Below are 13,427 nucleotides of genomic sequence, written 5' to 3'. Positions count from 1 at the left end.
AATAGTTGAATCCCCTCCCTTCTCGCTTGTTGATCAGCATTCAGGAGTGGGTATTTACTGCTATACGAACTCAACGTGGTAATAGGTGGCTTTTCAAGCAAAGTTTTATAACAGGTTGGCAGAGACCTCTGTGGATCTCTCATGGACCTGGATGAAAGTCCATCACTCTGGTTAATAGGGAAGCCATTCATACAGCATTTTGTATGCAATGAATCATACTCCGAATCCGGTACAGATTTTTGGGCCTGTGTGGCAGCTCAGCCCTGAAGTTGCCAGACACGTGCAAACAGAGACACAGTAAGCTGTGTGTGGGGCATTCATGTGTGCTCTGTATTATCAGACCTTAGCTCCACTGGAGTCCATAAGCCTTTACCAGAGACTGCTGTGGGATTGCACGGTGCCTGTGATTGGGACAGGGCTATTCCTATTAAGGATGATCATCAGTATGGAGATGTGTCCATATGAGAAGGGATTAAATTGATTATGACTTCTCAAGTTAGAAGAAAGGAGGCTTGAGGGAGAAGAAACAGAGGTAGGGCAGTATAGGTGGATGTAGGTGTGAGGCAGGGCAGTGGGAATGGGTTGGCAGGAGGTGGGGAAGTGGGAAGGTGTTTTGCATGGAGGTTGGTAAGCATGGTCAGGGTGGCCTGGGGGGTTTGCTCTCCTGGGAGATAGGCAGGAAATCAGGAATAGATGAGGTGGGGAGGAGTTTTAAATCTTTGGGGTGTCATTTTAATTGTGTATTGTTGTTTCTTATCTTGTGGGGTATTTCTCTTTTATTGTAAACCAATATTGTAGGGCAAGAAACAATATACATAATACTGATGTCATTGGGCTTTGCATTTAGGTCAAGCTTAAGTGTTTGTTCCCTTGCTTGTAAAGTTTGTGAGAGAGAGACTCCTTGATATGGTAGATACTGCTGCATACAATTGGGTAACACTTTTGTGGGGGGGTTTGAGATGCAGAGCACCACAAAGGCAACTTTAATGAACCAGTATGACAGCTGACTGAAAAAACAAGGGTTTTATACTGGTGAAATTCAGAAGGGGGCACCATTGTGAAAATCTGGCTGCTTTGCTATTTGGCCTTGTCTTAACTCTGAGTTCAACTTTTAGCTGCAGAGTTTTCTACAACTTCCATAACACAGCAGAGGGGATCAAACAGACCTGAAGCAAAGATGGTACAAAGGTTGGACTTGTGTCTGGGAGGAAGCTGACTAGTCCAGATGCACAATGTATAAGAGTTGGGGAATCTGACTCAGGCAGTGGTCTCTCAGGGAACTCTCCCTATAATCTCAATGTTAATATTAATCTTAATTTCCCCCAGTAACATGGAGACTGGTGACCTTTGAAGAGCATAAAAAACTCACTCATTGCCCACCAGCACGCTCCTCTGGTCCATTTCCCCCTTGTCTTGCCACCGTTCGCAATTTTTATTTTCGCCAGGAGGCAATTACTGCTGATGTCACTGGCCAGTCTCAATTGAATGAAGACGCGGCTGAGAAGCCGCGTGGGGTCCTCCTCCTGCTCCCGCCTCATTTCAGCGCCTGCTGCTGGTAAGTGTTTTTTTTTCCTTATTTCACTTCTGCCATTTGTCGCCTCCCCCTCCTGTTCTCTCCTGTGACATAACCCCCCCCCCCCCAAGTTGCCTTGGGGCAGTTTACTCCAGTGTGTTATCATCGTACCTGCTTTGTCTGATGCCGCCGTTTTTTCTTGTTCCTTGGCATTGTTTTTGGGTTCGTTGTCGCACCTGGATAAAAAAATTGGCTGTCACATTACCTGCCCCTGGTTGGTGTATTATTTGGAACTTGAAGGGTTGAAGGGCCAGAGCCCATCTCATAATGCGGGCATTGTCCAACTTTGCGGAGCTGAACCACTTGAGGGGTGCATGATCTGTTATCAACGTAAACTCCCTTCCCATTAGATAATACCTAAAATGTTCTACTACCCATCGTATTGCTAGACATTCGTGTTCCATAGTGGCATACCTCATTTCTGCCGGTAGTAATTTCCAGCTGACATATGACATGGGTCGTTCCACCCCGGCGATCTGTTGTGTTAATACTGCCCCGACAGCAGTTTCTGAGGCGTCCGTCTGTAATATAAAAGGTTTTTCAAAGTCAGGGGTATGTATGACTACATCTTCACACAGTGCCTTTTTTAGTGACCTAAAGCTTTGTAGCATTTCCTCCGTCCATTCTATCCCCTTTTTGCATGGTTTCTTTAGGGCATCTGATAGAGGTGCTGCCATCTCAGAATATCGTGGTACAAATCGGCGATAATAATTGACTAAGCCTAAAAAGAACCAAAGCTGTTTGTGCGTCTGTGGGGCTTGAAACTTTTTGATGGCCTCTAATTTGTCAGCCAGGGGCCTAATAGTTCCCTGCCCCATGAGAAATCCCAAATACTTTGTCTGTTTTTGTGCAACTGTGCATTTTTGTGGGTTTGCTGTCAAACCTGTCTTCCTCAAGTTTGACAGTTCTGCCACAAGGGCTTGCAGGTGTTGGGTCCATGATTGTGTGAAGATGACAATATCATCGATGTATGTGGCAGCGTTTTCCAGATGTGGGGCCAAGATGCATTCCATCAATTGCTGGAAAGTTGCTGCGGCCCCATGTAACCCAAAATGCATTCTCACGAACTCATATAAGACCCACAGTGCTCCAAATGCCATTTTGGGCCGATCCTGGGCCATTACTGGAATTTGCCAGTACCCCTTTGCCAAATCCAGTGTTGTTATGAATTTTGCCAAGTCAATCCACTCAATAAATTCGGTAACATGCGGCATGGGGAAGGCGTTAAATATGGCTATCTCGTTTAATTTTCGATAATCGACACACAGCCTTAAGGTGGCATCAGGTTTCGAGACAGGTACTAAAGAGCTCCACCAGGGACTTCATGATGGTCTTATAATTCCGTTCGTCAACATCTTTTCAATTTCTTTATGTATTCCCCTGTCATGTGATGTGGGATTGGTTGCCACCTATCCCGTAGTATTGCTCTGGGTGTCATGCGGATGGAATGGTATGTTCCTCTTACACACCCAGGTTCCTCTGTGACTATATCTTTGAATTTCCCAAGAAAGGTCCATGCTTCCTTCTCTTGGATTGCTGACAATTCTTTTCCAATGTGAATGTGTTCTAATGGTCCTGCCGTCTCTGGGTTGGTGTCACTTCCTTGTGGTCCCAGGTCCTCTGCCCCCTCTTCTGTGAAGGCAGCCCAGCCCTTGGGTTGGCACCACTCTCATAGGAGGTTGATATGATAGATTTGTTTCATTCGAAGATGGCCCAGCTGGTGGACTTCATAATCTATGGGTCCGACTTTTTATATTATTTTGAAGGGTCCTTGCCATTGTGTTAATAATTTACTAGGTGACATGGGCAATAAAACCAACACCTTCTGCCCAGGTTTAAACTCCTGCTCCTTAGCGTGAGCATCATACCTTTCTTTTTGATGGTGGTGTGCCTGCAGCAGATTACCTGTGGCCAGTTCCCGGGCTACTTGTAACCGATGTTGAAATGCTTGCTGGTATGCAGAGTTTTCTAAGGTTGTTGTGGGGTTACGTTCCCACTACTCTCTACGAATTTGTAACAAGCCCCTAGGGTGATGATCCAACACCAATTCAAAGGGCGAGACCCTCAAGGACTCGGATGGGGTATCACTCAGAACAAACAGGACCAATGGGAGCAGTAGGTCCCATTTTTGGGGGTCTCCTTGTACACATCTCCGCAATATCCTTTTTATGGACCCATTTAATCCTTCCACCAGCCCATTTGTTTGCAGGTGGTAGACTGATGTGAGGAGTTGCTTTATCTTTAATATTTGACATACCCACATAATATTCCCGATATAAAATTGCGGCCTTGATCTGTTAAAATTTCATGGGGAAACCCCATTCTTGCTCTTCACTTTACTAGCTCTTCCATAATCCGCAGAGCTGTTACTGTTCTAAGTGGAACTGCGTCGAGATACCGGGTCACATAATCTATGAATACCAAGATGTACTGGTGCCCCACACTACTGTGATGCAGGGGGCTGATTATGTCCATTGCTACCCTTGAAAAGGGGAGGTCGACCATGGGCATTGGTCAAAGAGGGGCTCCCAGTGGTCAGTCTTCCCTTGTCTTTTGGCATACGGGACAAGAGGCACACTGGAGAGCTACATCTTCTCCTAAGCCTGGCCAGAAAAACCATCGGGATATTCTGGCAATCATTTTGTCCCTCCCCATAAGGCCCCCAGTGGGATTGGTGTGGACCAGTTGCCATAAAGCCAGTTGGAAGCAGGAGGGTACCACGAGCTGTGCCTTATCCTTCTCCCCCGCCTCGCCCAGTTGAACACAGTACAAAAGGTGTTGTCTTACCTCAAATCGAGCTGAGGAGGTTGTAGCAGGGATCCATGGCTGGGTTTGGTCCTCTATCGCCAATGCTCGTAGCTCACATAATCCAATGATCTCTTCTTGCGCCTGCCTAAATTGACTACTGCTAGCGATGTTCTGCAGGTCCAAGGCCTCGTCCTCATCACTCGGCTCTTCGGGCTCTTCGGGCTCCCCCAGCCATCCTTCTTTCATCCTCAGGTTTCCTCATGCTGTTTCAACGTCTTGTATTCTTTCCTGGGTGTCATACAACGGTGTCCAATCCCACCCCATTAGCATGTCACACAATAGGTGAGGGGCCAGACCTACTAATAATTCTCCTTGGTGTTTCATGCCCCGGATGTTCACCCACTGCTGTCGTATCTGTTGGACCTCTCCCTGGAGGCATGCAACCCTTACTGAGTCCGCTCGGCAGGCCGAACAGCCTGCTACCAGTGTAGATTTTACTAGTGACTGTGCACAACTGAAATCTAATACAGCCCAGATTGAAAGACCCTCGACCCATGCTTGTACTACTGGTTGACCCCATACAGCACTCTCCCCACTGGATCCAAAAGTAGAGTCCATGGGTTCAAACTGTGGGGCTTCTTTGCATCCCTCTGTTGTCCCTCGTGGTAAATTGCCTGGGTGCCATCTCTCTGATGGCTGACTTGGGCATTCTCTCGAGAAGTGACCCAGCCTCCCACAATGGAAGCAGACTGTATCTCATAACATGCCTCTAGGGTTGGGTCATCGTCATTCTGGCTCTCTTACAGGAGTAAGTACGGGGTTAGGTAAGCATTTCTCTCATGGATAGTGACCCTAGTTTTAACACCTCCTCACATGTTGAGGGGGAGTGTTGGCATACCCAGCGTTACATCCTTTCTTCAAGGTCATCCAAAAACTGTTCTAGAATGATGTTGTCCACCCATGCATCACGGTTACACATTGCCAGGTTGATCCATTTGTCAAAGAGATCTCTTAGTAACTGCAATAAAAGCAGTGGATGTCACTCCTCTGCCCCTTTTTTGGCTCAAAAGAGGCATCGGTAGTACTCGGGGTCTGTCTCCAATCTATAGAGGATAGAGGCCTTTACCCTCTCTTAGTCCCTTGCTTCTTCTCATGGGAGGGCTCCATACGCCGCTTGGGCTTTCCTACAACAAGTGTGCCTAGTTGGCTCACCCAGCAGGTCTTGTCCAACCCTGTCGTAATCGCATGGTGTTCAAAAGCTTCAATGCATGCCTCTAGATCATCCTCATTCATTATTTTTGGCATATTGAATGCGGTGAGGCTATGCCATAGCCAGTCATGTTGATGCTCTAATGTCTGCTGTTGGGAATCTACTATCTGTGTCAAGACCTGTAAATTTTGGCCCAGTGAATTGGTAGGGTCCATGGCCACTGGTTGCATCTTGGTTCAATCTCCTGGGCTGCGGTCTTCTTGCACGTTCCTGGCCAAAGCACCAATTTGTGGCTGTTGGGACTCGAACACCCAGTCACATGCCACTTTACTATGTGCGGTGAGTGGTGTTCTTCTCTTAGACTCCTGTTGCTCACCGAGTAGTTGTTCACTCCTGAGGTGGTTTGCCTTTATCTCACTTGCCACGACTTTGAATGTTCCCAGTGGGGGCCGCCTCCTCGGGGTCAGTTGGCAGCGTATCGGCTATCCAACGGTCACTTACAGGGCTCCGCCACCCCTACACCCCGTCCTTACATCATCTAGGTGGTTGAATCGTCCAAGTTCCTCTTCTGCATTGCTACCGAGGGTTTCACAGTTGTTTTCTGTCCCAGACTTTTTTGCGCCCGACTGAAGAGCCTGTGCAGGGTTATCACTTATCCTGGCTTCATGGATTAAATCATAATGCAGAGTCCTAAAGTCTCAGCTCCCAGCACCCGGTTACCTGGGCCCGTTCCCTTCCTCTCTCAACCCATTCACCTGAGGAAACATAAAAAGACAAAATCACACCATTGGGCCCTGGGGTCCTTGTTTTTCTTCCCCTAGGGCACTTGGTTAGGCTAATCCTGTCCTCTCTTCTTCCCAGCCCCTTCACTTGAGGAAACATAAACCAAAATCACCAACGAAACTCTAAGCTAACTCACCTGTCGTCAGGCCAAGAATCTAGGTAGCCCCTTTGCCTGCAGATTCCGGGGACCCGCTCCCTTGGGGTCTACCTCAGATATGACCCCTGCATGTGTCACACACCCATAGCCTCCTCTTCAGTGGATCCTTTATCATTTGTGGCTCCCTCCACCAGCCTGGCGCAATCCCACTTCTCCCCTTTCTGGAGAGGCCCCGTCCGGGTGTCCCGTGGTCTTGTCCAATACAGCTGTTCACCTTCCATGTTCAGGACGAGTGCTCTGTTCTTCCATCGCCCTTCCTGCTGCTCCTTTTGAAGCTCTCCCCACAGGGTTCTTTCCTCCTCCTCCCCGTTGCCCCCACGGCTCCCACCTGTTAAGTCATGGGTCTTCATCAGCTTGTCACTCTCCCCTTCACTGTTGCTGTCTCTGCAGGCTGCAGAGACTATTTCTAATTTGTTGATATTGTTACTGGTGTGTTCCCCACCGCTACCAACACCTCCTCCTTAGGAGCCTCCACTGGCTCCTCGCCCGAGGCTCCGTGCCTCCTGGGGGATTTCTGACATGCATTGCCCACCAGCACACTCCTCTGGTCCGTTTCCCCCTTGTCTCACTGCCGTTTGCCATTTTTATTTTCACCAGCCGGCGATTACTGCTGATGACGCTGGCTGGTCTCAATTGAATAAAGATGCAGCTGATGAGCCACGTGGGTTCCTCCTCCTGCTCCTGTCTTGTTACAACTCCTGCTGTGGAAAAGTGTTTTTTTTTTTTTTCTTATTTCACTTATGCCATTTTTTGCTTCCCCCTCCTTTTCTCTCCTGTGACAATTTCCTTATGCAAAAATTGGCCAAATGTGGCCTCAGCTACTCCACAGTCTGACTGCTGGGAAATTGGCTCCAAGGTCAGGCCCAGAGAGTAGTAGTCAGTGGAAGTGAATCATTATGGTGCTTCATGACCAGTGGTGTCCCCCAAGGCTCTGTTCTTGGACTGGTTCTCTTTAACATCTTTATCAACGATGTGGACATTGGTGTCAGGAAGTGTGCTGGCCAAATTTGCTGATGACAGTAAACTTTGGGGCATAGCATCCACACCTGAGGATAGGCTAGTGATCCAGGCTCACTTGGATAAGCTTAGTAAGTGAGTGGATATAAACTTGATGATGCTCAATACCAAAAAATGCAAGGTTCTCCAGCTCGGGAAAAAAACCCTGCAGCACACTTATAGGCTTGGCAGTGCTAAGCTCACTAGCACCATAGCTGAAAGAGACTTGGGGGTCATGATTGACCACAAGATGAACATGAGCCACCAATGTGATGTCATAACTGGTAAAGCAAACAAAACTATGGCTTGTATCCATAGATGCTTCTCAAGTAAATCCCAGTATGTCATCCTCCTACTGTACTCTGCCTTGGTGAGGCCGCAGCTGGAGTACTGCATCCAATTTTGGGCCCCACAATTCAAGAAGGATGTGGAGAAACTTGAAAGAGTCCAGAGGAGAGCCATGCACATGATCAGAGGTCAAGAAAATAGGTCTTATGAAGAGAGGCTGAGAGCCATGGGACTCTTCAGCTTGGAAAAGCGCAGGCTCGGGGGGATCTGGTGGTTGCCTATATGTACGTCAGATGGGTTCATTAGGATCTGGGGGAATGACTGTTCATCAGAGCACCCCAAGGGATAATAATGACCAATGGTCATAAACTCCTCCAAGACTGTTTCAGGCTACACATAAGGAAACACTTCTTTACTGTCCGAGCCCCAAGGCCTGGAATAGACTACCTTCAGAAGTGATGCAGGCACCTACTCTGACTCATACAAGAAATGTTTGGATGTTTATCTTGCTGGGATCCTTTGACCCTAGCCAAATTCCTACCCCTGGGGCAGGGGACTGGACGATGATCTTTAAGGTCCCTTCCAGCCCTTAAATCTATGAAATCTATGAAATATAAATTCTTTCAGCGATGAAGGCCAAAAGTGACTATTACAATCACTGTCTCTGACCTCATGCAGAATAGGAAAACAACTTGCAGGCACTAAATGCTGCAGGAAAACTACCAATGGCTTCTGTTCAACCTAAACTGTGTCTTTGAGAAAGCTATTCCTAATTTAACAATTTCAAGGCTCCCTCAATGGTCAGGAGTATAGTATTCCAGTAGGTACAGGAACACCTGCATTGTGAGAGTGCACTTTTAGCCTGAGTTAGTCCAATTTTATATTTCAATAAATGTAGCTCATTCATTCTTTTTTCTGACAGACTTCACAGTTTTTTACTACTGCAAACCTGTTCAACATTTAAGTGCCTGAATCACAGAACCATAAGGGTGTTTATAGATGTGCTCCAGCAGTGGGGGTAGATGGGTGTCACTTTAATCAATGTTGATGCTGATACATGTGACACTCCAGGGGCTTTAATTAGAGAGGCTCTTGGAACCACTCTAATTAAAGCACCTCTCCCCCCACAAGTGGCGATGCATAGGAGGTGCATGGGGGTGCATGTGCACACCCTGAGAGTGCTGGTGCACCCTCTGACAACCAGCATTCCCCACTTAGATGATGGGTGGGGGGGGGTGACAGTGCTGGTTCCCCCCCTGAGGGCACCGGCCAGGGAGTGTGGGCACCAGGAGAAGTGATCCCTGCAGTTGGCATGATCAGTCACTGGGGGGACAAGTCCCCCCACCCCCAATCAGGATGCACCAGTCGCCCATGACCCCCACTCCTGGAGCACATCTATAAATGCGACTAGAGCTGTTCTAATTAATGTGCCCAGAGTGTCTCATGTATCAGTGTCCCTGCACTGAAAAATGACAGTGGGTGCACTTTAAATAATGCTCATTGAATGAGCTTTAGTTAAAGCCTTCTTGCTGCCATTTTTCAGCACAGAGATGTTGATACATGTGATGATGGTGTCTGCCAGAAAATGCTAATTACCATGCTCCAGAAGACTCAATTAATTGATTAAATGAGCCTGCTCCAACATGCTGTAATTACAGTGCATCACAACAGCCTCCCTGCATGTGTGTAGGTGTCCATAGGTTTGGAAGGGACCTCAAGGGTTGTCTGGCTCAACCACCTGTATGAATGCTACTCATGAAACATCCCTATCTTACACTTGTCCTACTTCTGCTTGAAATTCTTTAATAAAAGAGATTCCACAATTTCCCTGGATAGGCTGTTCAACTGCCATACTGCTCTAATGGTAAGGGAGATTTTCTTCAGCTCTCAAGATCATGAAGACCACAATCAAGTCATTCTTTAACCTTCTCTGCAATAAATTAAACAGACTGAGTTTCATCACCTTCTCGCTAGAAGACATATTAACTGAACCTTAAATCTTTCATGTAGTTCTTTTCTGAATCCCATTCTTCTTCAAGTGTGGGCACCAAAACGGGGCTCAGTATTCCAGTAATGCCATATTCCTATTCCTAATTTATGTTCTCTTGATTATGTAGCTCAGGATCATGTTTTTCCTCATTGCTAGAATATCACACTAGAAGTTGATACTCAGTTGGTTTTCTACTTCTAAATCTTTTTTAGAGTTGCTTAATTATAGGATTTACTCTCCTGTTTTGTATATGTGTGATATATATCCCCTGCCGCTTGATGCGGAACCCTGAATTGGTTGTGTTAAAATCACATTCAAATGACTTTACCTACCAGTTGATCCAGGTCAGGCTATAGAATTCAAGCAGAATGCCACAATTACCTTTATCATCAAAACCAAGAAGTATGTTTGACAAAATGTATTTCCATAAGAATAACTTTGCATTTATTATGTAACTGCTCTTTATCATGTTGATTCCATCCCTTATCAACCTTCCATAATATTAAGATGATTGATGCCAGGCTAGTTTACTTCCAGTTGCTTAGGATGACATTGTATTATTCCTTGACATCTAAGTGTCATAGTGTGGTTGTCCACATGGACACCTAAGTGATCATGGAGATCCAGGAAAATGAGGGACTAAGTGTGTCACAAATAATAGATCTAAAGTTGATTCCAAACAACCTAAAAGTAGTGTAAGAATTTGGGGAAGGAGGGTTGGGAAAAATAACATTCCCATGTACAACTAGTAAACTAGGATAGTAGAGAATCTTATCATTGTTAAGGACGTAGATTGGATGAACCAACCAAATGTAACACCAAGCACTTATTATGTAACTGCTTTCTATCATTTTGATTCCATCCCTTATCAACCTTCTCTAGTTTTGTTTTGTTTTTTCCTACGTCACAATCAGCCAGGTCTGACAGCTCACGTAGGTTTCTAATGAAGTTACAGGACCTCCATCTAACCCAGGAGATGCACAGTCCCTTGTGCCTTGTTGGACCTGGTCTTGGCTATGGGAGATGCCCTGGTGAGTGGACTGCAGGTTCTTGACCACCTGGGTGGTAGTGATCATCGCCTACTGGAATTTACCATCCAGCTCAGGGTTTCAAAGGCCTGCAGCAAGGCAGCAGCCCTAGACTTCAGGAGGATGGATTTCAATGAGGTAAGTAGACTAGTCAAAGCCAACATGGAGCTGAAGATGGCAAACCAAGTAAAAGACAACAAGAAATTGTTTTTTAGATATATTGGGAGTAAAAGGAAGGCCCAGGGAGGAATAGGACCCCTGCTAAATGGGCAGAAACAATTGGTGACAGATAGGGGGGACAAGGCTAAACTCCTCAACAAGTTCTTTGCCTCAGTGTTCCTAAGCGAGGGGCACGACAAGTCTCTCACTGGGGTTGTAGAGAGGCAGCAGCAAGGCGCCAGACTTCCATACGTAGATCCTGAGGTGGTGCAGAGTCATTTGGAAGAACTGGATGCCTTTAAATCGGCAGGCCCGAATGGGCTCCATCCGAGGGTGCTGAAGGCACTGGCTGACATCATTGCAGAGCCACTGGCGGGAATATTCGAACGCTCGTGGCACACGGGCCAAGTCCCGGAGGACTGGAAAAGGGCTAACGTGGTCCCCATTTTCAAAAAGGGGAGGAAGGAGGACCCGGGCAACTATAGGCCAGTCAGTCTCACCTCCATCCTTGGTAAAGTCTTTAAAAAAATTATCAAGGCTCACATTTGTGAGAGCCCGGCAGGGCAGATTATGCTGAGGGGAAACCAGCACGGGTTTGTGATGGGCAGATCGTGCCTGACCAACCTAGTCTCTTTCTATGACCAGGTTACGAAACGCCTGGACACAGGAGGAGGGGTGGATGTCGTATACTTAGACTTCAGGAAGGCCTTCGATATGGTATCCCACCCCATACTGGTGAACAAGTTAAGAGGCTGTGACTTGGATGACTACACAGTCCGGTGGGTGGCGAATTGGCTAGAGGGTCGCACCCAAAGTGTCGTGGTGGATGGGTCAGTCTCGACCTGGAAGGGTGTGGGCAGTGGGGTCCTGCAGGGCTCGGTCCTTGGACCGATACTCTTTAATGTCTTCATCAGCGACTTGGACGAGGGAGTGAAATGTACTCTGTCTTAGTTTGCAGATGACACAAAGCTATGGGGAGAAGTGGACATGCAGGAGGGCAGGGAACAGCTGCAGGCAGACCTGGACAGGTTAGACAAGTGGGCAGAAAACAACAGAATGCAGTTCAACAAGGAGAAATGCAAAGTGCTGCACCTAGGGAGGAAAAATGTCCAGCACACCTACAGCCTAGGGAATGACCTGCTGGGTGGCACAGAAGTGGAAAGGGATCTTGGAGTCCTAGTGGACTCTAAGATGAACATGAGTCAGCAGTGTGACGAAGCCATCAGAAAAGCCAATGGCACTTTATCGTGAATCAGCAGATGCATGACGAATAGATCCAGGGAGGTGATACTTCCCCTCTATAGGGCGCTGTTCAGACCGCAGTTGGAGTACTGCGTGCAATTCTGGGCGCCACACTTCAAAAAGGATGCGGATAACCTGGAGAGGGTCCAGAGAAGGGCAACTCGTATGGTCAAGGGCCTGCAGACCAAGCCCTACGAGGAGAGACTAGAGAAACTGGACCTTTTCAGCCTCCGCAAGAGAAGGTTGAGAGGCGACCTTGTGGCTGCCTATAAGTTCATCACGGGGGCACAGAAGGGAATTGGTGAGGATTTATTCACCAAGGCTGCCCCGGGGGTTACAAGAAACAATGGCCACAAGCTAGCAGAGAGCAGATTTAGATTGGACATTAGGAAGAACTTCTTCACAGTTCGAGTGGCCAGGGTCTGGAACGGGCTCCCAAGGGAGGTGGTGCTCTCCCCTACCCTGGGGGTCTTCAAGAGGAGGTTAGATGAGTATCTAGCTGGGGTCATCTAGACCCAGCACTCTTTCCTGCTTATGCAGGGGGTTGGACTCGATGATCTATTGAGGTCCCTTCCAACCCTAACATCTATGAATCTATAGTCACGGAGGCACTGAGGTCCCGGAGGGGAGGGGAGTTGATAATCCAGGAAGAGCAGTCGTTCCTTAAGGAGACGATCCTCCAAGCTCAAAGGGTGACAATCCCAACATGGATCAAAGGGAGAAAGAGTGCCCAAAAGCCCCCAGGGATACCCAAAAACATCTAGGAATGTCTCAAAGCCAAAAAGGAGGTGTACACACAATGGAAGGGAGGGGCCATCACCAAAGAGGACTATACTTCAGTTGCTCAGGACTGTAGGGGGGCTGTCAGAAAAGCTAAGGCAGAGATGGAACTGCGACTATCGACCTGGATTAAGGATAACAAGAAGTCCTTTTTTAAATACATAGGGAATAAAAAGAAAGTACTGGGTAATGTAGAGCCTCTGCAGGACACGCTAGGAAATCTAGTGGTCACACCAGATGACAAAGGTAACTTATTTAACAATTTTTTTGCCTCCATCTTTTTGATCAGGGACTGGGATATCCCCCACACTGGGATCACTGAAGGACCCAGGGGAGGCACTGCCAGGCCCAGGGTCAGTGAGGAGCTAGTCAGGGAACTTCTGGTGGGACTAGATATGTTCAAATCAGCAGGTCCTGATGATCTCCAACCCAGAGTGCTGAGGGAATTAGCAGTGGTCATTCTAGGACCCCTG

The sequence above is a fragment of the Alligator mississippiensis genome, chromosome 1 (genome assembly GCF_030867095.1).
Source record: "Alligator mississippiensis isolate rAllMis1 chromosome 1, rAllMis1, whole genome shotgun sequence".
NCBI lineage: Eukaryota > Metazoa > Chordata > Crocodylia > Alligatoridae > Alligator > Alligator mississippiensis.
Note: the sequence above shows the minus strand (reverse complement) of the source record.